This window comes from Microcebus murinus, chromosome 11, assembly GCF_040939455.1.
Source record: "Microcebus murinus isolate Inina chromosome 11, M.murinus_Inina_mat1.0, whole genome shotgun sequence".
In the NCBI taxonomy this organism is placed as follows: domain Eukaryota; kingdom Metazoa; phylum Chordata; class Mammalia; order Primates; family Cheirogaleidae; genus Microcebus; species Microcebus murinus.
The window spans coordinates 20,951,209-20,966,482 of record NC_134114.1 but is presented as its reverse complement, the minus strand read 5'-3'; positions in this window follow the sequence as shown (position 1 = coordinate 20,966,482).

Genomic DNA, 15,274 nt, shown 5'->3' with positions numbered 1-15,274 from the left:
AGTTCTCCAGAATTTATTTGTCCCATAAAACTGCAACTTTGTACCCTTTGACTTATCTCAGAATATGAACACACATATATAACATATATATATATAATATATATATATTTATATACAAAGTGCAGGATACAATCTTTGAGTATATTCTTGCAAATTGTATGATTTGGTGAGGAGGGTTTGTCTTATGTATGTTTGAATCACTGCCAGTGTTGTAGAATGCTGGTCACACAGTAAATATTAAATAAATATGCTGAGAGATTTCATTGTTTTAACAGACCTTACTCTGTGATTCCTGATAAATGGAAAATGAACAAAAACATATGCTGTAAAGTTTGGCAAATAATGTTTTGAAGCAAATAAATCTAGAATAAATGTATTTGTATATCTTACTTATATATTATCTATATTGAATATTGATTAGTATACAAAATAAAGATTGAAAGCTTTATTAAAAAATCTACCCATATAGATGATAAAGTTCTTCATGGAAGAAAGGTGCCACATATATCTATGGTTCCCGTGATCTATCCTTTTATGCACCCATCTGTCCCTTACTTCCATTTATCTAAACATCCACCCACCGATCCATTGCCATGCATAGCCCTGACCTAAATTACACACTAAATAAATATTTGATGATGGGTGTATACATACATTAGTGCGATGCTCACCATCTGGGTGATGGACACACTTGAAGCTCTGACTCAGAGGAAGGGGGGAAGGGCAATATACATAACCTAAACATTTGTACCTCCATAATATGCTGAAATAAAAAATATTAAAAATGAAGACATAAATCATGAATGGGTAAATAAATGAACCATCTAATTATATTGATATTCTAAAAAGATTCTTAATCTTCTTCTCCATATACTCAAATACTAAACATTGATTACCACAATTTGAAGTTTGAAATCTAAAATTTTGTAATAGTGAATTTTTATTTAGGCAGTAGTTAAAAACTAAAATAAATTAATCTAAAAGACAGTTTTTAAGTGAGTGTGCATGTCAGAGAGAGAAAGATAGAGAAGAGAAAGAGAAGGAGGAAAAGAGAGATGACAGAATAAAAGAAGATCTGCACAAAAGTGTGTTTGGCATTTTCTACACAGTAAGTCCATCCTTGTTCTCAAGAGATACATTCCACAATGCCCAGTGGATACCTGAAATCTTGGAGAGTAGCAAACCTTACATACAGAGTTCACCGTTGAACAACATAGGAATTGTGTGGGTACACTTCTAAATGGATTTTTTTTTCTCCTCTACCACCACTGAGGCAGTAAAATCAACACTTCCTCTTCCTCCTCTTTCTCAGCCTAGTAAATGTGAAGACAATAAGAATTAAGACCTTTATAATGACTCATTTACACTTAATGAATAGTAAATATATATTATCTTCCTTGTGATTTTCTTAATAACATTTTCTTTTCTCTAACTTACTTTATTGTAAGAATACAGTACCTAATACATATAACATACAAAATATGTATTACTTGACTATTTATGCTATTGGTACTTCCCGTCAACAGTAGGCTATTAATGGTTCGATTTTGGAGGAGTCAAAAGTTATATGCAAACTTTTTACTGTGTGGGGAGTTGGTACCTCTTACCCCCATTGTTGGGAAAGTATGATTGAAGAATTAATGAGATGTAGCTCAGAAGATCATTATTTTATTATATCATCCAATATTGCTATATTAAAGACAGAAACAGGAGTTTGCAGGGTTTTGCCCTGAAGGAATACGTGAACTCAGTGGTTTACGTATTAGAGGCTGCTATCAAGAGAGGGCTCTCATGGCTCCGTAGGACTGTTTTCTAGGAAGACTTCCCGGCATCTCAGAATCTGTAAACCTCCCTGATCCTTGAAAGGCAAGGAAGGGTAAATATGGGCCACAGGATGGGAGCCAGAGACCATGAGTGCACTTTGCCCAGAGACATGCCCCTGTGGTTATAAACAACCTGTTTTGTAGAGATGGGCTCCCTCCTGCCTGTCTGCCTTTGAGTCCACAATAACTAGATCAAAGAAATATAGGATGACTATACCTTTTTTGTTATACCTTTGTTAATTGATAACTACCTCTTAGAACTTAGAAGTTAGTCCCTGAAAGACTTTGTACCTGTTTGTTCACCTAGATAGATTAGAACTTGTTAGAAGGCCTTTAAGAGGTCATTTGATCCTAACCCATTGCCTGTGTAATCCTGTTCCTATAACAACCGCATTCCTTGATATGTAAATGTGTCACTATGGCAACTGGTAATTGATATCTGTAATTATAAAAACCTATGTGAATCTAACCATATTGCTGGACATTCACGGAGATATGTCCAGGCTCCTGAGTAACCCTGCTGTTATCCAATCTTTTTATATAAAACTATAAACTATACCTTAGTCACTGTGTATTCCTTTATTCTATCTCCTATCAATTTTCATATCCTCTGTGGTGACCCCTATCTAAGAGACTTGGCTCCTGGGGAGAAGTAGCTAATCTCCTTGCAGGCCTGTCTGAACTTCCCACACCCCATGTTTAAGGGTTAATTGTACTGTATTTTTTTTCTTGTACATAAATGCCTATCATAAGACAATTTATAAATTAGGCACACTAAGAGATTAATAATAACAACTAATAATAAAATACAATTTTAATCATACACTGTAATAAATGTTATGTAAATGTGGTCTCTCTCCTTTCCATCTCTGTCTTTTTCTTTGTTTCAAAATATCTTGCTATGAATATATATAATATTTTTGGACCACAGTTGACCATAAGGGACTGAAATAAAAGAAAGTAAACCTATGGATAAGGAGGAACTACTCTATTAAAGCAATTGAACACAATTTTCTATATTTCTCACAAAATTTCCTATGGTAATTTAGGTAACTTTGTAAAGTTGTTTTTCTAAATTTTCTTCTATATTATTGTATATGTAAGGGCTGTAGCCAGTTATTGGGACTTTTTTCCTTAAAAAAAAAAAAAAGGAAACTATTCTCTTGTTTTCTGGAACTCATTTTGTATATGTGTGTATATTCTCTGATAAATCTCTTACTTTATTTCTACTTGTTCCATTTGTAATAATATTGCATTAGTTATTCATTACTGTGTAGCAAATTACTAAAAACTCTAAAAACTCCTTCACTTAAATAAAGAAAAATTATTATCCCACAATTTATGTGTTCCAGGGGTCTAGACACACATTAGGTAGTCTCCCTGTTTCTCATCTCAAAGGCTATAATGAAGGTATCAACCAGACTGTGTCTTATATGGAAGTTTGACTGGGGAAGGATCCACTTCTAACTTCCTACTGTTGTTGGTAAATTTCATTTCTTTGCATTTTCAGGACCAAAATCTTCAGGTTTTTTCAGGATGTCAGATTGAGGCCATCCTCAGCTGCAAGAGGCAACAGGGTCTCATATTATGAAATTGTAGGTGGGACATCCCATGATTTTTGTCACATTCTATTGGTTAGAAGCATGTCAATCCACGCATTTAAAAAGGTGATTGCACTAAAATGTGAATAGAGGACACAAGAATCAGGTAGTCGCCTTAAAGTCTGTCTGCCACAGTGATTTGTGTTCTTCTATGAAAGGATTTCTTTTAATACTAGGGCTCAGAAAACTTTTTCTTATATATTAGTTTTACATTTCCTAAAACACAATTTATGGTTAAGACTTAAGGTTATTTCTGATACCAAATACAAATCCTGCACCTCCAGTCAGCCTCATTTTATAACCCTTCAGGATCAGATCACATATTTTCAACTGATGAAAGGAAATACAATTATTCTTGGGAATAAATGTCATGCTCAATGCTTTGTAAAAAGTGATATTGTTTTAGTTTAAGGAAAAATAAACACCTAAATAACCTAAACCAATTATATTTATATGTGTGTGTACATATATATGTACGGTAACTGTTAAAGCTATGGCAAGCTAAATTTAAAGTATTAGCAATGGAAAAAAAATCTAGAATAAATAATACAAATTTTTCCATACTGAATTTTTATTCTAATCAGTGGCTTTCATGATATTGCTTATATAAATATAGATTGAGCGATTTAATCTGAAAATTCAAAATTTGAAATGCTCAAATGAGCATTTCTTTTAAGCACCATGTTAGTGCTCAAAGAGTTTCACATTTTATATAAAATTGTTTGTTCCCTTAATTAAACCCTTTTTCATCTTTATAGCTTGACTGATTTTTACTCATTATTAAACTTTGAGATTCTGGTTAGTATACAGTGAATACAAAGAAGTGTTTTGTTGTGTGTCCACGTAGAAATTATAACTACACTAAATTTGATGCAAGCCATATGGAGAAGGACATTTCCTACTGCAGAGGGACATATATCAAGAATATTCAAAGTATGAACTAAAATCTACTTGCCGAAAATTAAAATTCTAAAAAGTTGTGTTTTAGATTTATAATGTACTTTTTTAACAGAAACACAGTTATTTTTTTTTTTTTTTTTTTTTGAGACAGAGTCTCACTTTGTTGTCCAGGCTAGAGTGAGTGCCGTGGCGTCAGCCTAGCTCACAGCAACCTCAAACTCCTGGGCTCGAGTGATCCTTCTGCCTCAGCCTCCCGAGTAGCTGGGACTACAGGCATGCGCCACTATGCCCGGCTAATTTTTTCTTATATATATATCAGTTGGCCAATTAATTTCTTTCTGTTTATAGTAGAGACGGGGTCTCGCTCTTGCTCAGGCTGGTTTTGAACTCCTGACCTTGAGCAATCCGCCCGCCTCGGCCTCCCAAGAGCTAGGATTACAGGCGTGAGCCACAGCGCCCGGCCAGAAACACAGTTATTTTACTTACTTAAAAGTAGGTAAATACTTTTCATTATATTACTGATAAGGAAAAAACTATTTACCTCTTTATTTATGAAAAGTATCAACCTCTTTATTTACTAAAATAAAGAAGTAAAGGTTAATTAACACTAATAAAGTAAAGAGTCAGAGCAGAAACTCTAAATATGTACCCAGAATTATGATGAGATTCTGAATGCCAATGTGAGTAAGCATGTTAGGATGCAGCCATAACTACATCAAAGTGAGAGTTTGTGGTATGGGGAAATGACATACATAGGGCCTCTCAAATGGGAGTCCTGGGAATGTCTTGGACTCTAGCTGGTTTAACTTTTGTCAATATATTTCTGAATTGTTGAGTTAATTTCTCAACAGTCTTATATTTTAAATTGAACCAAAATATTTAAAGCATTCTTGAAGCATACCCAACCAGGGACAATATTCTTTTAAGTAGGATATCATAAATACATGATACAGTGTTGGCAATTAGTAGTTATTCAATATATGTGTTCTGAATGGATTAATACTAATCTTCTTTTTTCTTTCCCAACATCTTGATCTGTTCTTTAGGTATAAAGAAAGCAGTAGGTCAGGAGCCCTTTCAGTATCATGAAAGGAATGCACTTTCTTTTCAGAGATCTTTGTGGGTGGAGCCTGAATATTAAAATAGCTCTCAAATAACTGTTTGTGGTTTTTTCTCTATAAAAGAGGAGTTGAAATTGTGAAATGGGGAAAATGATTTATCTTGAAGCTTGTAAATTAATTGTCACAAATTGCAATATACTTTAGGTTAAGAAAAGAAGCTCTTGATCAGGTGCAGTGGCTTATGCCTGTAATCCTAGCACTCTAGGAGGCCGAGGCAGGAAGATCCTTTGAGGTCAGGAGTTTTAAGACCAGCCCAAGCAAGATAGCTACTTGGGTGGCTGAGGCACGAGGCTCACTTAAGCCCAGGAGCTTGAGGTTGCTGTGAGCTAGGCCACTGCTGCGGCACTCTAGTGGCCCAGGCAATAGGCAAGACTAAAAAAAGAAGCTCTATTAAAAACAGGTTAAAGATAGGCACTATTTGGGCCTACCTTACTGGTTATATTCTTGTGTCATGTATTTAGTCTGTTTTGTTTTCTTGCATGGAATTAATGTTTTAACTTCTCTTAGATGTGATTATTAATTGATCAGTGTTGAATGAAAATATAACCATCCATTGCTTAGGCTTACATTGGCATATACTATGTTTTGTTAATATGTCTAAATGTCCTTTTATAAAACAAATAGAATAGAGTAAATAACTTTAATGGATTGTATATGTATGAGAAGGGAATTTCTCTGGGAAAAAGAAATAAAAATGTTTCCAATATAAACATTAAAGAGTATTAAAATGTCACTAATTGGGGATTCATTTCACAGAAATCTTTACATGGATTTAGTAAAATGACTATTTCTGTTTTGGAAGAGTCCCTCTGCCAAGTGAGGAAGGTTATCTATTACTACAGGTATAGCAGTTTAGACACAATCTCTGTTTTTAATTCCTTCTTTAAGCCAATGAAAAAAGTGCAGGTTATTTCTATCGAGCTTATTCTATTGCATCACTTATATTTGTATGAAATAAAGTAGAATTGTGCAGAGCCATGGCCAGTTTGGGTTTAGAGGAGGAGGAGAGGACAGAGAAGGGAAGTGGAGCAAGATACATGACAGCAATGTCTCCCTATCCCTAAAAAAGGTGTATGTATTTCTCTCTGCTTGTTTCTAGAGCCTGAATATTCAAAAAACTTAATTGTACTGCCCTTATGCTGGTTGAGTAGAAAGTTAATAATAAAATGAAAGTCAAGGGTTTTTAATTTTCTTCAAATTAATAGTTATCAAACTTGAGGTTGTTTTTTCTATAATTACAATATTTCTGTTAGTTTGCTTTTTATGTACATTGGAATTAGGAAAACTGAGATTTGTGATGAGAATGTGATAAATCTGTATTGGCTCTGTTCCTTCTTTTCAGAGAAGTCTAGAATAATGTAGAAAGTACATTTTTCTATTTTTGAAGGCTCAAAGTTTTCAAATTTCACAAAATCCTCTGATAGCCTATTTCAAGGTTTTACTGACATCATGAAGAAAGTCATTTGTGCTATCAAAAAAAATCAATCATATTTATGTTAAAACATATTTTACCCCTTAGCTAGTACCTCTTTATTAGTTAACTAGTCACATAAACTAATAAATATTCTCTTCTAAACTATTAAATATCCAGTAAGTCAAACTTACCAACATCTTTTCTAAATTAAAAATAAGATTTTGTAAATATTTTTGGTTCATAGGACTCACTATTAATCAACATATGGTATTGGAGGCACAAATGATTCAATATTAAGTTACTGTTTCCTAACTGAACAATGACAATTCACTTAATTTCTCCATATTAAATGAAGTTTAATATCTATTTCTACTTTATAAGACTATTATGATAATTAAATGAAATTGCATACTCACATTTACAGTCTGATTATTTCACGTGTATTCAATATATGATGTCCCTATTATTTCCTCAGTCCAACTTATTTTTTTACTTTTATAGAGTTCATATATTAAAAATCATAGTCAAAAATTTACTTAATTATTTGGATATTTCAGAGTATATTTTGAATAATTAATTAATAATAAGTAATCTCATTATCTTCTGTATAATAGCTGATACCTATTTAATTGTCTCACCATATTTTGGACACTTTCATATTCATCAGCTATGGCATTTATTCCCTAAAATCCCACATAAGATGAATAATGATAGTTCAGGATCATTATTGAATGATGTATTTCTCTATCATTTAAAATTTGACATTTTATTTTGCCTCCCCCTAAATAAAACATTTAGGAAACATTAGTTAAGATAGCACCAATCAGTGTAGTTACTCTCCCTGTAATAATGTAATATTATTTGTGTCCTTATTTTCAGGTTGTGTTTAGTTTAATTTAAATATCCACTTACTAAAGTTGGCTATCCAAGTTAACATTTTAAGCATTCCAGTGGGAATAATGCTTGGTGAGGGACAGGTAACATGCAATAAATTAGGAATGTAGCTGGAGTTGGAGAAATCGAAAATCACAAACTTCTTCCTCTTAGAAAATGAAATTATAGTGTTTCAATATCAAAGACTCTCTACAACAATTTTAACATTTGCCAAGCTTTTGGAAGAGAAAAGATAAGATCTTAAGGAATATGATTTACAGACATTTAGAAATAACTCATGAGGAAGTGTAGCCCTTGGGTGACTCAGCTAGGATGATCATAGAGTTTGAAGTAACTAGAGACTTTTTCTATTCTATTCTAAATTTTCTTGGTTCTTATTGTTCTTGTTTTGTTTGGCAAGGAAATGTGGAAGCACTGTATCTGAGAGATTGAAGGCATTCAATTAGTGTTAAATAAATTAATGTATGAATTATTGAACTGACTAAGATTAAATCTTGGCACTACACACATACAGTTGGTTGGGCTTTCCTTTCTCAAGTTCACTGTCACTTCTACTCTGGGAAAATAATATCAACTTGTAGGTTTTTAGAAACTGAATGATACTATATATAAAAAAGGACAATGTCATACATTCAAGCATACATTCACTCATTAAACAAAAATTTATTTAGTAGCTTGCTGCTTGCAAATTATTGTCGTGTGTGCTCAGAATATATTAGTAAACAACATGAGCTTACAATTTTTTATGATGATGACAATGACACTGATGATCATCATCAATATAAAAATAGCTAACAATTTCATAAAGTTTGATATGTCCAAAGCAATGTTTTATGTATTTTATGTATAACTTATTAAATTCTTCTATAAAAACTATGAGATAAGTACTTTTATTTATATATACTCTATACATGAGGAATTAAAATATAATGAGATTAAGGCACTTGCCCAAGGTTATGGAGCTAGCTGATGGTAGAACTCAGATCAGAGCCAGAAAGTCTTTCCACGCAATATCTATTCTTAACCATAACACCATACTGTCATGTAATTATACTAAGTGTCAGTTAATTGATTCTGTCAGTCTACTGTCTGAACAATTTTAACAACAGATAAAAGTTACAGCAAGTGAGAACATAATGCTTCACTTGTACCCAGAGTAAGTATAGAAAAGTTTAGGGAAAAAAAAGACAATATCTTACACATGCATTTTAAATCGTTAAGGACTTACAGGCATGGAATGCAATTAATCTAAATAATTTGCATAAAAAAAATTCTTTAGCTACATGAGCCCTTACACATTTAGTCCATGCCGTAAATTTGTAGAGGAGAAAGATGACCTCTATAGAGACTCACTAGTTTTCTACAGTCACTGGGGAATATAATGCAGAGTTTGGACTAAGATACCTTATGACAAATAAAGCTGAGAGTGATTTTGACATATTTTTCTTCCACTATTACAATTTATTTAACTATAATTTATAAATGAATATTTTTTAAATAAATTAACATGAACATGCATGTGAAAAAAAGATATTCATTATTGTGTCTTAGGTAATAATACAAATCCAAAAGTTTTTAGCCCATAAATTAACAATTCAAGTTTTCACCTTTGAGATAATAGTGTTTTTCTTGGAAGTAATTCTATAAATATTATTGGATGTCAACAAAGCACAGTATGTATGGTAAACACTGGTGTTAGAGTAGTAAACAAGTTGGAAAAATAATCATTAAAACAAGTTGTGTTAAGATTGCTTTAACCACATAGCCAAAACTAAAATACACCTAAATAATGTCTTATTTTAGCAACAAAGTTCTTTTATGGTTTTTAGTTGTCCCTTCTAGTTTATATTATTAATTACTCTTTCTAGACTTGTAAGCTGTTTGATAAGTAAATATGAAAATCCATAATCTGATTCATCATTTATATTTTGGCTACCAACATAGTACACAAAAATACTGTGCCATTTACCTAAACATATGCTGAAAGTGGACTTTTCTTCAATTGAAAAGTAATACACAAAATGAATGTATTTTTAAGAAAAAACAAAATATATACTTTATTGCTAATCATGTACTTTTCCCCTCAGTATGAAAATATTTTATTACATTATGATAAAGAAAAATGAGCAAAACATTTTTCTTTTCAAGATAATTTATAATGTCAAGTCATGCATGAGAGTAATGAGATTAATAATAGAAAGTATAGATTTATTCATTCTCTGGATGATAAATCATGACAAGTCATTAGAGTCATTTAATTCTGATGGAATAAAATCATGTGATGGCAGAGAGAATGGATAATACTATTTAGAACAGTTCATGTCTAGTTGATGAGTTAAAATTAAGTCAGAGTCGTTAGTAGTGTTCTAAAATTGTTTTACATTAATAGAAGTCTGGCAAATTTGAATGGAATGTAAATCATATAAGAATTGAATACTCCCTCTGAAGATTACAATACAGCACATGAAAAGAATATTCTAAGAGGAGCTGGTATTTCTTATATTTTATGACTCCTATTGATTGAGACCTTACATGAAACATATCACTAGTCCCAACAACTAAGTTAAAATTTAATAAGACACATAAAGCCCATGAACTTCATTTTTAATCAGTCTACTATTGTTTTTATGATTATTATCTCTAGATTAGCTATTATTTTCATTATTTTAAATAATTTTTAGTTTATAATTATTGCTTTAAAGTAACATAAACGTAAGGCTTACAATTCGAAAGTTACAAAGGGATTTCTCTTGCTTGACCCTGGCTCATGTTCCTAGCTAATTCTTCTGGAATTGCCCAGTGCTCTGAGTTTATTAGGTGGTATTTCAGAATGACTTCACACACCCCATATATATGATTTGCTTGAAAATTCATTTCCCCACTGTCCTTATTAAGCATAATTTAGCATAATATTCAGCAGTGTTCCAAATTTTTTTCTTTTATTTCATTTTTATGAAGGAATTCTTAGAGACCATTTTATATAACATATGCATAATCCTTCATTAAATGAAGAGTGACCTATTTTATGTTAGAAACATTTAACAAAAAATTTAAAAAGTAAGATATAGTAATAGGTATGCTTTTGAGTTAATACATTAAAATAAGATCTAGCAATACCTCTAATTACTACTGTAATTTTGAAGTGAATGAGTTTAAACAATATCTTGAGATAGGCATGAAAATGTAAAGGAAAACATCTAAGGTTTCTACTGTTAATTATATTCGCAGATAATGAGAAAGCATTGTGGTTTGTGCCACATGATTATAATTACAGAATAAACCAAATTTTACAGCTTAATATGAATTAAGTTTTTATTTGTTTGTTAGCTTGCTGTGCTTTTTTTCATTTCAGCATATTATAGTTGTGTAAATGTTTAGATTATGTATATTGCCCTTGCCCCTCCTTCCCCACCCTCAAGTCAGAGCTTCAAGATTGTCCATCTTCCAGACGGAGCTCATTGTACTCATTATGAATGCATATACCCATCCCTTCCTCCCCCCATCTGTCTGATGCCTGATGAATGTTATTCCTATATGTGCACTTAGGTATTGATAACAGTGAAACCAATTTGATGGTGAGTACATGTGGTGCTTATTTTTCCATTCTTGGGATACTTCACTTAGTACAATGGGTTCTAGCTCTATCCAGGATAATACAAGATGTGCTAAATCACCATTGTTTCTTACAGCTGAGTAGTACTCCATGGTATACATCTACCATGTTTTATTAGTCCACTCAGGTATTGATGGACACTTGGGTTGTTTCTGCATCTTTGCAATTTTGAATTGTTTTTCTGTAAACATTCGAATACAGATGTCTTTTTTATAAAATGTCTTGTTTTGTTTTTTAATTCAAAATCACAGATCAGCTGAATGCCTTCCATGGGCCTGTGAACCCCAGGTAAGACTTTCCTACTTGAGAGAATATTGTCTCTTTATTTTGTTTTTAAATTGGTCAGTTTGGAATGCATAAGTACTGACATCAAAATTTTGGAAAATACAAATTACTGATTTTTTTAATTTTTTAATTTTTTAATCTTTATCTGGTAAAGTTGAATATTTTTTAATTTCGCAAATATCAATCTGTATACATACTCAGATATTCTAACTTCACTTCCTCTTATGTATTTATTTTCCCTTGTACATATAACTTGAGAGAGTCCCTATAAGTCTTTAATGGATAACAAAACAGTGATATAAGGTTAAGATTGCATTAATATAAATCAATAATTATGCCATACCCCTAATAACTTAGGTTTTTACCATTGTTAATCATTTGATCATAATGGCATTTCAAATAAAAATTGTCTTTTGAAAGATCTGTGAACTGAAACTATGTGTATCTCTATATGATTGGTGATAGTTTTACCAAATAATAATGTTAAAAGTGACACAGATATATCACCATAAAATGAAATTGATCTAGAACAATTTAACATTATAACAATGATTGTAGAGATATAAATTTAACCTTTCAAATATATTAAAATAAGAGCTAATTTAAGAAGATTGATTTTCTTACATGTGTACTTTGGCATAAATTAAAAAGAGAGATTTTTTTAAATTTCAAAGTCTCGTGGGGGTACAAATATTTTAGTTATGTGTATTGCTTTTTTAATGCTGAATTCAGGGTTTTAAGCATGCCTATCACCCAGAAAATGTTCATTGTCCCTTTAGGTAGGTTTTCACCCATCCCCTCCTTCTCCCTTTCTCCTATTTGATTTCCATTGAGTTATACTTACCTCTATGTACATCTGTGCTCATTGGTTGGTTCCAATTTAATAATGAATACATGAGATGTTTGTTTTTCCATTCCTTAGATATTTCACTTAGGTTAATCATCTCCGGTTCCATCCATATTGTTGCATAAGGCATTAAATTATCCTTCTTAATGGCTGAGTAGTATTCCATGGTGTAAATATACCACATTTTGTTAATCCATTCATGAATTTATGGGCATTTGGATTGATTCCATATCTTTGCAATTGTCAATTGTGCTGCAATAAACATTCAAGGGTAGGTGTCTTTTTGATAAAATGACTTCTTTTCTTTTGGGTAAATACTCAATATGGGGATGGCTGGATCAAATGGTAGGCCTACTTTCAGTTCTTTGAGGAATCTCCATACTGTTTTCTATAGAGCTTGTACTAATTACTGAATGTAAAAGCAGACACAAGTTATCAAAATCTATGGGATTCAGCAAAAGCAGTCCCAAGGTAAAAATTCATAGCCTCAAATGCCTACGTCCAGAAAATACAAAAATCACAAATTACCACCTAATGACATATCTCAAGGAACTAAAAAAGGAAAAGCAAACCAACCGAAAGCCAGCAGAAGAAAAGAAATAACTCAGGTCAGAGGAAAACTAAATGAAATAGAAAATAATTCAGAAGATCAATGAAATAAAAAGTTGGTCCTTTGAAAGATAAACAAAATTGAATGAACTCTTACTAGATTAACCAGGAACAGAAGAGCAAGGACCCAGATAAGCTTAATCAGAAATGAAAAAGTAGATATTATAACTGATATGACAGAAATTTAAAATATCATCTGTGAATACTATGAAAATTTCTATGCACATAAACTCAAAAACATAGAGGAAATAGACAAACTCCTAGAAACACAATACCTTTCAATTCTCACTGAGGAAAAAAAAAATGTACTCTTGAACACAACAATAACAAGCAACAATATTAAAGCAGTGATAAAAAAATCTTCCAGTAAAAAATTACACTGGACCAGATGGATTCACAGCCAAATTTTATCACATCTAAAAGGAAGAGTTGGTAGCTATCTTGCCGAAATTATTCTATAATAATGGGAAGGAAGGAATCTTCCCCAACTCATCCTACAAAGCAGGTATCACCTTGATACCAAAATCCAGGAAATAATACAACAAAAAAGAAAACTGCAGATCAATATCCTTTATGAATACACATGGAAAGATCCTCAATAAAATACTAGCAAACCACATTCAACAGCACATCAAAAAAATAATCCACCATGATGAAGAGCCCAGTAATGCCAGGATAGGTCAACAAGTGTAAATCAAAAATTGTGATTCATCACATAAAAAGAATCAAAAATAAAGATCATACCATTAGATGCAGAAAAAGTATTTGACAAAATTCAGCACCCTTTTATGATTAAAAATCCTTAATAAACTTGGCATAAAACAAATATATCTCAAAATTATAAAAGCCATATATGACAAAGACACAGCCAGTATCATACTGAATGTGGAAAAGTTCAAAGCATTTCCACTAAGACCTGGAATAAGACAAGGATGCCCACTCTCACCACGTGTATTCAACATAGTACTGGAAGTCTTAGCCAGAACAATCAGGCAAGAGAAAGAAATTAATGTATCCATATTGGGAAAGAAGAGGTCAAACTTTCACTTTCTGGTGGTGACATGATCTCATCTGTAGGAAACCCCAAAGATTCCACCAAGAGACTGCTGGAATTGATAAATAAATTTAGCAAAGTCTAGTGTTACAAAATCAATGTAACATTGATTTTGTAACACAAATAAGTAGCATTTCTATTCACCAATAACAGTCAAGCTGAGAGTCAAATCAAAAACTCAACACCATTCACAATATCTAGGAAGAAAATGAGATACCAAGGAATATACTTAACCAAAGAGGTGAAAGATCTCTACAAAGAGAACTATGAAACACTGAGGAAATTAATCATGGATGATACATACAAATGGAAAAACGTATCTTGCCCATGGGTTGGTAGAATCAACCTTGCTAAAATGGATTTACAGATTCAATGCAATCCTCATCAAAATACCAACATCAAATCTCACAGACCTAAAAACAGATAATTCTATACTTGGTAACCAGAAAAGAACCCAAATAGCCAAAGAAGTTTTAAGCACACACACACACACACAAAAAGAACAAATCTATAAGAATTACATTACCAGACTTCAACCTGTACTACAAGGCTATATTAACCAAAATAGCATGGTATTGCCATAAAAATAGAGACATAGACCAATGGAACAGACCAGAAAACCCAGGCATAAAACCATCCACATACAGCCAACTGATCTTTGACAAAGTAGACAACAATATACATTGGGGGAAATAATCTCTATTTTATAAAGGGTGCAGGGAAAATTGGATAGCCACATGCAGAAGAATGAAATAGGATCCATATCTCTCACAACTCACAAAAATTAATTCAAGATGGATAAAAGACTTAAAATGTAAGGCATGAAACCATAAGAACTGTAGAATACAATGTTGGAAAAACTCCTCTGGATATGAGCCTAGGCAAAGAATTTATGAAAAAGACCTCAATGGCAATCACAGCAACAACAAAAATAAATAAATGGGACTTGATGAAATTAAAAATTTCTGCACAGCCAAGGAAATAATCAACAGAGCAATGGACAAACTACAGAGTGGGAGGAAATGTTTGTCAGCTATACATCTGATAAAGGGCTAATAATAAGAATTTACAAAGAACTCAAGCAAATAAGCATGAAAAAAAAATCAAACAACC